Below are 16,092 nucleotides of genomic sequence, written 5' to 3'. Positions count from 1 at the left end.
TTCCCATTAAATTTTCCTATCAATCTCCTTCAATGCTCCTTTTCTTTTTCCTAAAGAAAATAAGATAAGAAAAAAAAATATCATAACAAGTTTTTGAGCTTTTCGGCTAGAATGATAAAGAGAAGAAAGGATTTTGCTTATTCATGAACTCCAACTAACTAACTAACTGTGTATCCTTATATGCATTTTGGTGGCACCATGGGGTGACACCAAACTTAATTTGAAGCACTGTGATGAAAAGTTCTGTTCAAAGCTCCAAGACTACCATGCTCTCTGTTGCATTAATGCTTTCTTGGTACGCTTTGAACACCAAACTTGTTCTTCACTATATACTGCAATATAAGGACATCACCAAGTTTGGGTTGGAATTTATGAATATCGATTTATTCACTAGTAAAAGCTAATAAAATATGGGTTGCCTCCCATGAAGCGCTTCTTTAGCGTCACTAGCTTGACGTTTCTTCTTCATCAGGGAGGTTGATAATGCTTCAAGTCCTCCCCTCTTGCCTTGGACTGATATCCATTGGTTGTATCAATGATCTCTACATGTTCCAAGGAGAGGACTCTGTTGATAGTGAAGACCTTAGGTAACTGAGATGGTACAGTGGGGAGATTAGGGGGGATATCTGGGAAGTAAGCTGAGATCACTTTATCTCCTGGAGAGAAGTCTTCCGTAGGGATCTTCTTGTTCCTCCACCCCCTTGGTACTTTCTTCTTTGTCCCTTTTGACGTTGCCTTGCTCTTTGTGGCTTCTTCTTCTAAGTAAATTTTGTTGTTGTCTTCACATGTTTCTGGTGGTTTAGGTTCCTCCAGCTTTTCCTTGAGTTGTGACAGCTGCTTATTTCCTTGTTCATCAACCAAGGGCTTTCCTAGTTGGGCTGGTTGTGCTTCAATGTTTGCTTCCTCTGTCAGCATTTCGTTACGATCTGTACTTGGTTCTTTATTTTCTTGGTCAGCTTCTTGGGAGAGTTTGAAGACATTGAAGCTGAGTTGTTCATCATGGATCCTCAATATTAGCTCCCCTCGCTCCACATCTATGAGTGCTCTGGCTGTAGCTAGGAATGGTCTTCCCAATATGATTGGGTGAGTGTGACTCTCTTCCATGTCCAAAATGACAAAGTCTGTTGGAAGAAAGTATTTCCCAACCTTTAACAACACATTTTCCAGTACCCCTAATGCTTGTTTTTGAGTTTTGTCAGCTAGCCTGATGACCACATCTGTGGGCAATATCTTATTGATCTGTAGTCTCTTCACCAGGGCTAAGGGCATTAAGTTGATGCTTGCTCCCAAATCGCAAAGTGCTATATCAAACATTGTTTCTCCTATGGCACAGGGGACATGAAAACTCCCTGGATCTTTTCTTTTCGTAGGCAACTGTGGTTGAATGAGGGCACTGCACCCCTTGTTCATCACTATAGTCTGGCCTCCCTTGAGTGAGCTTTTCCTAGGAAGCAGCTCCTTCATATACTTGATATATGCAGGCATTTGCTGGATAGTCTTGATGAATGGTATGTTCACATGCAAAGATGCAAAGAAGTCAAGAAATCTTGAGTATATTCTCTTCTCCACAGCACCATTGAGCAGTTGGGGAAAAGGTGCATAGAGTCTCAGCAGCTCCTGTTTTGATATTTCTGGTTCTTGGTATTCTTTTTCCTCCTTCTCTGTTGAGGTATTTTCAGGTTGTCCTGACAGCTTGCTTGGCTTGTCCTCAGTCTCCTTATCACTTATAGTGACCATCTTGCAATCTTCCCATCTTACTTTCTTTGTTTCACCTCTCGGATTCTTCTCTGTGTCACTTGGGAATCCATCTGTGGGTTTGGGAATTTGCTCAGAGAGATATCCTACTTGAGATTCCAACCTCTTGATTGTGTCTCCCTGATTCTTGAAACTGGCTCGCACTTCCTCCTTGAACACCTTGTTGTCTTGGATATCCTTGCAAATGCCTTCAAGTAGATTTTCAATCCTTGAGATTCTTTCATCAAATGATGATAGGTCAAGTTGAGGAGGGTTGTTCTGGCCTTGATATGAATGTGGAGAGGTGTTGTTATTGGGATGTTGATATGGTCTAGATGTGAAATTGTTTGGATTTGGGCGTCTTTGATCAAGGCTTTGGTCTTGTTGATTTCCCCACCCAAAGTTTGGGTGATTCCTCCATCCAGGGTTGTAAGTCTTGGAGTATGGATCATGGTTCTGCCTAGGTGAATTCCCGATGTAGTTGGCTTGCTCCTGACTACCCTCTGCTTCTTCATTCACTCCTTCTTGGGTTGTTGATGAAGTGGAGATTGCTGCTACTTGGTTTCTCTCCATCTTCTTGGTGAGGTCAGCCAGCTGCTGGGTGGTGAGCTTGTTTTGGGCCAACAGAGCATCTACATTGTTTAGCTCCATTACTCCTCTTGTGTTCCCTCTTTCGGAAGCATAGAAGTAGTCGTTCTCTACTACTATTTCAATGAAATCTATAGCCTCCTCAATGGTTTTCTTCTTGTTCAAAGATCCTCCGGATGAATGGTCTACGACCTTCTTTGACTCATAAGAGAGCCCTTCATAGAAAATGTGCAGCTGCACCCATTCGTTGAATATGTCAGGTGGACACCTCCTTGTCAGGTCTTTAAACCTCTCCCATGCCTCATATAGAGTCTCACCATCTTGTTGCCTAAAGGTTTGGACCTCAGCTCTCAGCCTATTGATTCTTTGAGGAGGGTAAAATCTTGCTAAGAATTTGTTCACCACGTCTTCCCAAGTTGTCAAGCTTTCCCTTGGGAAAGATTCCAGCCACTTGGCTACCTTATCCCTGAGTGAGAATGGAAATAAAAGCAGTCTATAGGTGTCAGGATGAACACCATTAGACTTCACTGTGTCACATATTCTCAGAAAGGTGGTTAAATGTTGATTTGGGTCCTCTTGGACACTTCCTTCGAACGAACAGTTGTTCTGGACAAGGGTGATGAGTTGTGGCTTCAGTTCAAAATTATTGGCATGGATGGTTGGCTTTTGAATGCTACTTCCATAGTTTCCTGGGTTTGGATTGATATAAGAGCCTAAAACTCTTCTATCCTCCCCAGTATGATTTGCTCGACCTCTTCCGCCATGGTTGTGAGCCTCTTCTTCATGATGGTTTTCCAAGTTTTCTTCCATGTTTGCTTCAAAGTATTCCTCAAAGTGTTCTTCCTCTTCTTCAGCAACAGCTACACGTTTGTCTCTTGCCTCCCTCCTTAGTCTAAGGAAGGTTCTCTCAGGTTCAGAATCAAAGGAAGTTGAAGCCCCGCTTCTTCTCCCTGTCATACAACCAACAAGTACAAGCAAAGAGAATAGATGCAGAAAGTATATCTGTCAGAATTACTGTTAGTGTGAGTGATGCAATATATCAAAAAGTTAGTGGGTTAGTGAGATGAAATGTAAATAACAGAAAAAAAGTAGGGGAAAAGGAAGAAATTAACTAAAACAGGAAGTAAATAACTCAAACAGAAATTTAAATCAAACAAAAATAAAATGCTCAATCTAGTTATCCTCCAATCTAATCATTGTTGATGCACAATCAATCCCTGGCAACGGCGCCATAAACTTGATGCACGGAAAACTTGTCTCTTAACAAATTTCCTTCGGCAAGTGTACCGAATTTGTCGTCAAGTAAAAACTCACAATAGAGTGAGGTCGAATCCCACAAGGATTGATTGATCAAGCAACTTTAATTAGAGGAATGTTCTAGTTGAGCGAATCAGAAATTGAGTTGTGAATTGCAGAAAGTTAAATGCGGGAAAGTAAATAACAGAAAGTAAATTGCAGAATCTTAAATGGGAATGGGGGAATTGCTCATAAATGTAAATGACAGAAATTAAAGAGAATGGGTGAGATCAAAAATGGGGAGTTCATTGGGCTTAGGAGATGTTGCATTCTCCGGATCAATCTCATTTACATCTCTTCCTCAATCAATGCACTCATTGTTCTCCTTGGCAATCTTAAGTGATTGAATTACAATTTCTTGTAATTCAATCTCTCAAATCTTGATCAATAGCCAATTCCTTGGTCAATTGCTCATGAGAAGAGATGAAGTATGGTCACTGATTATACCACATGCATTTCCCAAATCAAGCATTGAGAGGATTATAGTCACATATCCATCCAAACCCAATTTGGTCCAGCATGAGAAAGCATTTCTAGCTTGATCTCTTCATTCCTCTTCCAAGGTTCAGAAGAGATCCAAGTATGAATAGTTTCTTTTCCAAGATAACTACCCAATTGGATGAAGATCGAAAGCTTTCAAGTAAAATCAAGAGAAAAGATAGAAGAAGAATAATGAAAACTAGTATTGATCCATCAAATTACAACAGAGCTCCCTAACCCAATGAAAGGGGTTTAGTTGTTCATAGCTCTGGAAAATGAAAACAAAGATGGAGAATACATAATGAAAAATAGAAGTGCAGAGAAAGTAAATACAGGAAGTAGTTCTATGCTATTTTCCAACTCCCGGAACTCTCAAAATAATTCAAAGCTACTCCTATATATACTACTCTTCTCATCTTCTAGTTGGCTCTTCAAGTCTTGGGCCTTTGGATCTTGAGTTTGAAGTAGTTCTTTTCTTCATTTGGGCTTGGCTTTACTTGCAGAGAGAAAGTGTGAAGTAGGCAGAGACTTTAGCTCAGGGCGTTAGGGGTGTTAACGTTTAGTGAAAATATGAGTTTGAGAACGTTAGTGACAATCAACTTTCTCACTAACGTTCCTAAGTAAAAGCCGCATTAACTTCAATGTTAGTGGCACAAACGTTGCCACTAACGTTGCCTCTAGGTCCTTCGCACACGTTATTGGGGCTTAACTTTCCCAATAACGTTGAAAAGCCCCCCTTGCTCCTACGTTAGAGCCCACGTTAACTTAGTTAACGTGGCTCTTTAACGTGGGCTTGCCATCCTTCGAGAACGTTAGTGACACTCAACATTGTCACTAACGTTCCAATGTGCCCCCATGTCTCACGTTAGAGCCCATGTTAACTTAGTTAACGTGGCTCTTTAACGTGGCATTGCTTAGCCATCCCCAACGTTAGTGACAATGTTGAGTGTCACTAACGTTGGCTCATTTTTTACTCATCCACGTTAGCTTCCACGTTAACTAAGTTAACGTGGGAGTTAACATGGCTCATAGTGGCTTGTGTGGCTGCTTCCAACGATAGTGACAATGTTGAGTGTCACTAACGTTGGCCATCACCTTCTTCTTTCATGTTAGCCTCCACGTTAACTAAGTTAACGTGGAAGTCAACGTGGCTCCTTGGGGTTGTGTGGTTGCTTCCAACGTTAGTGACAATGTTGGGTGTCACTAACGTTGTCGACCACCCTTGCCTCTTCACGTTAGCTCCCACGTTAACCAAGTTAACGTGGGCTCCCACATTAACCAAGTTAATGTGGGAGTTAACGTGGCATTGTGCACTTAAGCCAACATTAGTGACAATGTTGAATGTCTCTAACGTTTGCTTCCTTTCCCCCTTTTAACGTTAGAGGCCACGTTAACTAAGTTAACGTGGACTCTAACGTGGCCACTTGTGAGCATTGGCCAACATTAGTGATAATGTTAAGTGTCACTAACGTTGGCTCAAATTCCCTTTCTCACATTAGAGTTCACGTTAACTTAGTTAATGTGACTCTTAACGTGGGTAATGATGGCTTCGAGAGCGTCATTGGCAGTCACTTTTCTCATTAACTTTGCAAGTTACCTCCCATTCCTTGCTTCCTTTGGTCCTGAAATCAGGCAATAGAGTGCATCAATGTTCTAGTCCAAGTCATGGGTAATGCAGAATACAATTTGTTACTAAACTCATGCAAAATTCTCATGAATTCATGTAAAAGGCACAATGTATGCTTGAATCAAGGTGTAAGTGAATATCTACCCAAAACATGCTTATTTCCTAAGAAAATGCATGAAACTATCCTAAAATCAGTAAAGAAAAGGTTAGTAAAACTGGCCAAAATGCCCTGGCATCATTAACGTTCAGTGAAAATATGGGTTCGAGAACGTTAGTGACAATTACCTTTTTCACCAACGTTCCTTACCAAAGTAAGAGCCACGTTAACTTTAACGTTCGTGGCACAAATGTTGCCACTAACGTTGCCTCTATGTCCTTCGCACACGTTATTAGGACTCACCTTTCCTAGTAACGTTGAGAAGTCTCCCCCTTCCTTACGTTAGAGTCCACGTTAACTTAGTTAACGTGGCTCTTTTAACGTAGGCTTGCCAACCTTCGAGAACGTTAGTGACACTTACCTTTGTCACTAACGTTCCAATGTGCCCTTAGCTCCCACGTTAGAGTCCACGTTAACTAGGTTAATGTGGCCTCTAATGTGGCTGTGCCAGCCATCTCCAACGTTAGTGACAAAAGTGAATGTCACTAACGTTGGCTCATCATCTCTCCTCCTCACGTTAGCTTCCACGTTAACTAAGTTAACGTGGGAGTTAACATGGCTCATTGTGGCTTGTGTGGGCTCTTTCCAACGTTAGTGACAATGTTAGGTGTTACTAACGTTGGTGATCACCTTCCTTCTTCACGTTAGCTTCCACGTTAACTAGGTTAACGTGGGAGTTAACGTGGTTTATTGGGGCTTGTGTGGGTTAATCCCAACGTTAATGACAATGTTTGGTGTCACTAACATTGTCGACCACCTACTTTCTTCACGTTAGCTTCCACATTAACTAGGTTAACGTGGGAGTTAACGTGGCTTATTGTGACTTGGCCAATGTTAGTGACAAAGTTGAATGTCACTAATGTTGGCTTCCCCTTTACCTCTTAACGTTAGAGGCCACATTAACTAAGTTAACGTGGCTCTTAACGTGGCCACTTATGAGCTTGGTCCATCGTTAGTGATAATGTTAAGTGTCACTAACGTTGGCTCCCTTTCCTTTCTTCCACGTTAGAGTTCACGTTAACTTAGTTAACGTGACTTTTAACGTGGGCAATGATGGCTTCGAGAGTGTTATTGGCGATTACTTTTCTCATTAACTTTGCAAGTTACTCCCATTCCACGTTAGTGCCTACGTTAGTGTAACTAACATAGCCACTAATGTGGTTCTTCTTTGCTTCCTTTGTCCTGAAATCAAGCAATCGAGTGCATCAAAGTTCTGGTCCAAGTCATGGGAAATGCAACTTCAAATTTGTCATTAAATTCATGCAAAATCCTCATGAAATCATGTAAAGTGCACAATGTATGCTCGAATCAAGATGTAAGTGAATATCTACCCAAAACTAGCTTATTTTCTAAGGAAATGCATGAAACTACCCTAAAAACAGTAAAGAAAAGGTCAGTGAAACTGGCCAAAATGCCCTGGCATCAAATTCTCAGCCACTAAAACCCCATCTTTTCTACATGATTTCTACATCAATTGAACCTCAATTTAAGCTATAGGGTTTCGTTTTCGAGCTGCCCCAAGAACATGAACTTTAAAGCTTGGATTTCATCAAATTTCATCAAAATTTCCCCAAATTTTCACCAAGAATCAATCATATATGCAACCAATTTTTAGCACAGCCAAATCATACAACATTCATACAACTCAAACACAAATAATCAAGATTAATTTCGTCAAACCCTACCTTGTTTTGCTGCTCCTATTTCGGTTAGACTTTCAGGTGGTCCTTAAGCAATTTTTCCTCCTAAATCACATCAAAAACAACTTTAAATCCAAAAACCCTCAACTAACCAAATCTTACTCAGCATGTTAGAAAGTTATTTCTAACCTTAGACTTGCTGTAAATTCACGTTTCTTGGCCCTCAAGTCAAGTTAAGCATGATTGCTAAGGAAAAACATCAGGAAAACACATGTTTTGCATGGTTTTCCTTGAAAACCAAATTGAAGAGGGAGGGAGACAGCCATCTCACCTTATTTTTAGCCTTGATAAGTCACATGGTTATGTAGAGGAAGAAGAGAGGATCGTTTTGGTGAAATCCGAGTTTTGATTTGAGTTTTAGTTCAGAAGAAATCAAGCTTTGAAGATTAAGTGTTCATGAACTTTTCTCTCTTTTCTCTCCTTTCAATTTCGGCCAAAGGGAGTAAATGATAAGCCTTGGAGTGTCTTGGGGGTGTAAGGTGAGTTGTGATTGGTTGGCTTGGAGGTGGATTAAAATAATATTAAAATATCTCAGGTGTATAACTACTAAAACTAGATGTATCGGAACACTCGTAAAAACATCTCTAAAAATTATTTTCTGAGCTACTAGCATAAAAGACACTAGTAAAATATTTAATATGAGAATAAAACATGTATAATGAGGCCTTAGCATTGCTAAAGTCATCAGAGAGTGCCGGTTCTAAGCTGCACCAGTAAACTGTGAACCCGGTTAAACCGATTTCCTGTTTTTAACTAAAACAGACTAGATAATCTTATAATATCATTCAAACATTTTCTAATACTAATATAATGATAATATTATACTATTGTCTCTCTCCTCTCATGAATCAAGTCCGGTTCGTCAAACAGAGACTATTTAGGAAAATCAAAATCAAAACTGCCAACCGATACGGTTCAAAAACTAGGTTCTTCGCGATTGCATTATCGAGCTTGCCTCAGAAGAGGTTCTAGCTTAAGGATGACATAATAACAATGAGGATTGAGATGCTTGATGATATATCAGAGGTTCTCCCCTTACTGATCTTCCGGAGGATTCCATGCCTTCGGAAAAGATCTCGCATACTCGGAAATCAGGGTTGTTACATTCTACCCTCCTAAAAGAAAATTTTGCCCTCAAAATTTCAGCCAGGTGCAGAATCCATCTTCAAGCGATCTACTTTCTTCAAGCCATCCTGACGAAGAGGTAGGTCCGTTCCTTACAGCATCCAACTCTAACATAGTCATTGCCATGGAGATCATAACAGCTATGAAGATAGCTGTGGCTCACATCGATTCGTCGTTCGGAGCTCGATTAAATCATGCCTATTCACAGTCATTGAGGTCTTATCCGCACCAAACAATCAATATTAAGGTGATCAGTCTTAATATCTCAAGTTAAGTACGGACATTCCCAAAATTAGCACTTATAGACATTCATGCCAAATGTATCTTAAAGATACCCTAACGGCATGAGACACACAAGCAGAGCATGCAATGAAGCATAGTCAGTCCACTCCCCAGGCTCTACTGGAACGAACTGCTCTGATACGAAATTGTAACGACCCAATTTATGGTACGTCATGATCATACTAGAAACTGAGCGCTACCAACTTGTCTACCTAATTATTATCTATTATTTATTATATGAGGCTGATTCGTTGTTAAAAGCGTAGTTATTTTCTGAGGTACTTTTTTTTTTAAAATGTTTGGATTAACAAACAATATCATTCATAATCAATTCACAACTGATAATATATGAAACAATTATAAACAACCACACATAAATACATCACAAGCAGTTGACAATTTTCGGTGATCCAACCTTTATTAGAGTATAAACTTTTAGTTAGAACACCCCTAGACATAGCTAGATAATACTATATACATATATATACATACAACATCCCAGGTCCTGACCTGTTCAAGAAGTCCCTAAGATGGCGCCCAGGCTAGCCTAGACTCTATACTCACCTAGTCCCTCTAAACTACTAAAGCGAGGGAAAATACGTTCTAGGTCTTCAAAACTCAAGTCAGGTGGATCGTCATCAAAAGGTGGAAGGTCGTCTACTATTCCTCTGCACGATTATATGTCATCAAAGATCGTCTCTCAAGTACTTCATCAAGTGGCCACATAACAGTAACAACGTACGGAGGACTTAGGTTAAAGTTTGTAGATAAGCAGGGTGCAGACGTTGGCTGGCCTCACAGTATATACATATAAACAGGTAACGGAGTTCACTCTAAGCTCAGAAGACTACCTAGAGCGGAATCTTCTTTGCAGAACAGTCATCAGCAAACTACGGAAGGGTACTTATGCTTCCATCTGAAGGGGGAAGGAAGAGAGAAGGGGTAAGAAATGGGGAGTTCTTAGTAGGGCCGGGGTTATTAGTTACGTTCATTAATTCCGTGTTGTTTAGCAGATAAATAGCAGAATACCGAGAAGCAGTAGTCAGAAGAAACAGATAAATAGAGAAAATAGAGAAAACAAAAAGCAAAACACAAACAAAAGAATAAAAGAAAATAAAACACAGACACAGAGAATAGAATGAAAACAAAGAAGGCATACATTCAAACAACAATCATAACAGAGGAAATGCGCAGCCAAATATGATGCATGTCTAGCCCTAGTGCAGGTAATGAGCTCACGTGTCGGTTTACACCCTGCATCCCAACATTACCTAGGAACTAGTCCTAGATATGGCTTTATCTCTGTAGGTGAACTTCGACCTACAGAAACAGCACTCCCATAAGTGAACTTCGGCTTATAGGAATAGTTCAATCACAACATAACAACTTTCTATGGGTGAACTTCGGCCTATAGAAATGGCACCTCTGTAAGTGAACTTCGGCTTACAGAAATGGTGCCCCTGTAAGTGAACTTCGGCTTACAGGTATCACAACTCTCTGTAGGTGAACTTCGGCCTACAGGAGCAACACCCTGAGATACACAATTGATATTCACTGCTGGTGAACTTCGGCCTACAGGAATAATAACTCACTGTAGGTGAACGTGGGCCTACAGGACCTCTAGGGCCAATGGAAAAGCAGCAGATGAACATACAACAGAACATCATGCCACAAGGCCTAAGTCTTTATTCTTATACTCTTCTCCTCTATTCTCTTTGTTATATTACTCTTTTCTCATTGTCTCTTTACTCTGCTCTAATTTCTCTGTTTAACATATGTATTTAAAGCTTATGTAACTTTCGGTATGGATAGTTAGTCTGTCCCAAGTATAGGTTCATTAAGTCTATACTGAAATAGTTTAACTTTTCATATAATAATACCTAACCCTAGTCGCAACTCAAGGACTAACTATGTTGTCCTAGTTCGTTCGCTATTCTCTGTCTGTTTTTCTGTCGTTAAAACTTTACAGACTTTTCTTTGGTTTTTATCTTTTCTTTATCTTTTTATCTTTCATTTATCTTTGCCTCACTAACATGTTCTTACCACTCCCTAAGTGTTTTATGAAGGTAATTATCAGATTCTTCGCTTAAAGTTGTCTTTCTAATGCTTTTACAGAAAACTGCCTTTTTCGCATTATTTTATTATTTTTATTAAAATATTATTTTTAATTAAATATTATTATTTAATATTTTTTTATTATTTATTATTTTATCATTAAATTTTCGAAAATTACCCCACTTTAACTTTTAACCTTTAAATATTCACTTTTTACCACCCGTAACTTTTAATATTTCTATTTTAACCACCCTAACTTTCAGAAATTACAAAATAACCCCTCAAACACCAAAATAATTACAACCTTGCCCTTTTATTAAAAGGTGTTCTTCAATTTTCTTCATCACCAAAATAACCCTTTTATTAAAAAGTGTTCTTCATGTTCTTCGTAAATTCTTCAGATTCTTTCTCTGTTTTTACCCGTTTTTCAGTCTTTTCAGCAACCGATTTTTACCATAATTCATAATAAATTCTCAGCCACTAAAACCCCATCTTTTCTACATGATTTCTACACAAACTGAACCTCAATTTAAGCTCTAGGGTTTCATTTTCCAGCTGCCCCAAGAACATGAACTTTAAAGCTTGAATTTCATCAAATTTCATCGAAATTTCACCAAATTTTCACCAAGAATCAATCATATATGCAACCAATTTTTAGCACAGCCAAATCATACAACAGTCATACAACTCAAACACAAATAATCAAGATTAATTTCGTCAAACCCTACCTGGTTTTGCTGCTCCTAATTCAGTTAGACTTTCAGGTGGTCCTTAAGCACTTTTTCCTCTTAAATCACATCAAGAACAACTTTAAATACAAAAACCCTCAACTAACCAAATCTCACTCAGCATGTTAGGAAGTTATTTCTAACCTTAGACTTGCTGTAAATTCACGTTTCTTGGCCCTCAAGTCAAGTTAAGCATGATTCCTAAGGAAAAACATCAAGAAAACACATGTTTTGCATGGCTTTCCTCGAAAACCGAATTGATGAGGGAGGGAGACAGCCATATCACCTTATTTCTAGTCTTGATAATTCACATGGTTATGTAGAGGAAGAAGAGAGGATCTTTTTGGTGAAATCGGAGTTTTGATTTGAGTTTTAGTTCAGAAGAAATCAAGCTTTGAAGATTAAGTGTTCATGAAGTTTTCTCTCTTTTCTCTCCTTTCAATTTCGGCCAAAGGGATTAAATGACAAGCCTTGGAGTGTCTTGGGGGTGTAATGTGAGTTGTGATTGGTTGGCATGGAGGTGGATTAAAATAATATTAAAATATCTCAGGTGTATAACTACTAAAACTAGATGTATCGGAACACTCGTAAAAACATCTCTAAAAATTATTTTCTGAGCTACTAGCATAAAAGACACTAGTAACATATTTAATATGAGAATAAAACATGTATAATGAGGCCTTAGCATTGCTAAAGTCATCAGAGAGTACCGGTGCTAAGCTGCACCAGTAAACTGTGAACCCGGTTAAACTGATTTCCTGTTTTTAACTAAAACAGACTAGGTAACCTTATAATATCATTCAAGCATTTTATAATACTAATATAATGATAATATTATAATATTATCTCTCTCCTCTCATGAATCGAGTCCGGTTTGTCAAACAGAGACTATTTACGAAAATCAGAATCAAAATTGCCAACCGATACGGTTCAAAAACTAGGTTCTTCGTGATTGCATTATCGAGCTTGCCTCAGAAGAGGTTCTAGCTTAAAGATGACATAATAATAATGAGGATTGAGATGCTTGATGATATATCAGAGGTTCTCCCCTTACTGATCTTCCGGAGGATTCCATGCCTTCGGAAAAGATCTCGCATACTCGAAAATCAGGGTTGTTATACAAGAAGAGGAAGAAGAAGAAAGGAGAGTCCAGCAAAGGCAAGGAGCACGAATATTAGGAGGTGGTGGTGTTCCTTTCATGTTTTTAATTAAATAAGGATGATGCATATCTGAAACATGATATACCTCCAAATGTTTTATGTTCTACACTTTTATGTTTTATTAGAATCTTTATTAGGATCTGCATTATGCTTGTTATCACTCATCTGTTGAATTATGTTTTGTTTCCCTTCCTGTATCAATAAGAGAAAATGTTTGAAATAGTAAGTAATTATCCAATGTGGTAGGGATTAGAATGAAATTCAGTGGTGGTAATTGCTTGATTAGATGATAAGCTCAATAATAAAAGCTGTAGAATAGAATGTTCTTTGTAGTGTGAACTTAGTTGCTGTTGTAAAGCCTTCAATCAATAATCATCCTTGGAAAAAGAGAAAGCAAGAAAGGAAAGAAAGAAAAGCCAAACAAATAATAAGTCTAGACACCAATAGCTTGAACCTTAGGGCATATGCATGTGGTGTTTCTTGTATTAGGATATTCTTGGACAATTAGGTTCTTAGGAGTCTTTTAAAACATGGTAACTTGGATTAACTAATCTGGGATTACCAACCGAAAGTCCATTATCAAGAGCAACCTAGTTACAAAGCATTTAGTATCCCAAAGAGATGCTAAGCATCAATGTTCCTAAGAAGAGTTGTGAGCCAAGTGTTTGTAGTTAAAATGTGTTGAGAAAAATTGAGCCAAAAGGCTACTGCAACACTTTCCACTGAGCTATCATTGAAAAACAAGTTTCTGAATCAAAAGAAAGAAAGAAAAAAAGCTAACAAGGATCAATAAAGAATAAGGGATCATAACAAAAACTCTAGTCAACACTCAAAGAGGCATTTCTTGATTGGAAGCTGATAATAATTGAGCTACATCATGTCTGCATAAAATCCCATGAACCAAATTCAATTATCTGCTGAATAAGGACATATATGCTTCTCTGTTTCATTTCATTTCTTCTCATGTTTAGTGCTTGCTTGCGGACAAGCAAGATTTAAGTTTGGTGTTGTGATGACAAGTCATCTTTTGCTAGTTTTACAAGCATTTTTCATTTGTTTCATTAGGTTTTATGCACTTTCTTGCACAATAAGTAAGTGATTGGAGTAGAATTTCAGGTTACCTTAACTCAATTAAACATTGTTGATTTTTGTATAAAATCATGAGATTTATGCACAATTTAGTTCATTATTATAGATGATGCAAAACCTTGTGATTTTTGGTGAGACTTTGATGGCATGTTTAATTGATAAGAAGTGAAGAAACAATAAAGAAGAAACAAAAAGAAAAACAACGTGCAGGAGAACGCTGCGTTCACTCAATGAACGCCTCGTTCACATGGACGTTCATGCATACCAGACTCCTCCGCACGAAAAAGCAATTTTGGAGATCCACGTGCACGCGCAGATGGCGCGCCTGCGTGCATCGAGGATCAGCATTCACCAACAATGAACGCTACGTTCATTTCGAGTGAACGCCTGCGATACTTTAAGAGTGGGAACCTGAAAAAGGATCGACGTGCACGCGCACATGCCTCGCCCGCGCTGATGGAGTAAAAATGGTGATGGATGCAGACGCGTACAAGACGTTGGAGTGCAGAATTGACTTGTTGCTATACACGCGCAAGCGCACAAGGTGCGCACGCGTGCATAGCGTTCATGGCGCGAACGGAGCGTTCAGTTGATGAACGCTGCTCAAGGGCGCGCTCGTGCACAGTACGTGCCCGCGTCAGTGGGGAAAAGCACAAGGGATGCGCTCGCTGATGACATGTCATCATGTCATCTTTTTCTATGCTTTTTCATACAAGAAATTGATGATTAGTGCCTAAATATTGCATCCTTTTGTGCTTAAATGGTATATTCCTTGATCTTTTGATTTTATAAATTTTGTAGGAAATAAGTGGAAAAAGAAGCAACATAGCACAAAATCAGCTCAAAAGAAGAAAAGAAGAATTTTGTGGTACGCTTTGAAGTTTGAGCACGCTTTGGAACCTTAGGCCATGCTTATTAAACCGTGGCCCATGACCATGAAGCCTTGACACATGCATCAATGCTGTATGCATGCAGGCATGAAATATTTAATGCAATTGGCAAATGCATGCATTAACGTTAATGCATTTAGCATTATTAAATAAAGCCATACATTTCTAATTGGAAAATAAATGCTTTAACGTTAATGCATTAAGCATTATTACTTAAAGTCATGGAAGCATGCATGCATGAAGCATTTAATTATTAATGCATATGCCACGTGAATGAATACAATGAATGAATACGGAATTACTAAAGAAATCAATGACAAGCATGCTTAGTATTTGATGATTGAGTTTTGCTCGATGGTCTAGATTTTCTTCTTATGGAAAGAATTACTTCGTTGCAAGCATAGCTCCAAACCAACAAACAAATCTCACATCAAATTAAGTTATGGTTTTGTCACGAATAACGAACCCCAAATAAGAATTAACCAAAGTATTTGGACTCCGGGTCGTCTCCCTAGGAAACAATGTAGTGCTTAGTTATTGGCTATGAAGGGGTAAAAAGGGGGGTTTTGGTTCATGAGATGGCAAGAAAGTAAATTAAGTGAGTAAGTAAAGAAAGCAAAATAGAGAACTCTTGGCTAAGACTTGAGTAATTGGGATCACCATCCTTGTCAACAAACCGAATATTGATAATCATGAGAGGCCAACCTATTAAGTCTACTTCCAAAAAGCCTTAAGTACGTAACATTTACTCCGAAGCTTGAAGAACGCCAAATAGATTTGATCACATCCACCCTTAAATCCTAACCTACCTACTAATTAACTTAGTAGTGGGTTAGCATTAATGGGTATCAAATTGATCAACATGGGTTCTCAAATCGCCAATTCCATCATACCCAGTGACTCAAGATTACCCAATTCCCTTGGCTTAGACCAAGAGTTGACAAAACTACTCAAAAACTATAGAGAACATTTCATCAAACACATAGAGTGCAATGAAAGTAAACTTCATAAATTGCAAGAATAGTAACGTCTAACAACTACTAATGTGGAAGAAAATTGAGATCAACAACTCAAATAAACAATAAAGAAACATCAAACATTAAATTGCATTAAAAGTAAATCAAATCCAACATGCGTTCATCATCACAAAAGTGAGCAAAATGAGAAATTAACATTACAAA

General features: G+C 38.6%; 1 non-coding gene across 1 annotated transcript; it reads left to right on the top strand.

The window, feature by feature from the left end:
* Positions 1–2,575: 2,575 nt before the first annotated feature.
* LOC112725657 (small nucleolar RNA R71) lies at positions 2,576–2,679 on the top strand. The gene has a single exon (XR_003164750.1). It is a non-coding gene; the product is annotated as a small nucleolar RNA R71 (small nucleolar RNA).
* Positions 2,680–16,092: the final 13,413 nt, after the last annotated feature.

The sequence above is a fragment of the Arachis hypogaea genome, chromosome 11, assembly GCF_003086295.3.
Source record: "Arachis hypogaea cultivar Tifrunner chromosome 11, arahy.Tifrunner.gnm2.J5K5, whole genome shotgun sequence".
NCBI lineage: Eukaryota > Viridiplantae > Streptophyta > Magnoliopsida > Fabales > Fabaceae > Arachis > Arachis hypogaea.
The sequence above is the reverse complement of the archived record's forward strand: the minus strand, read 5'-3'. Positions and strand labels throughout refer to the sequence as shown.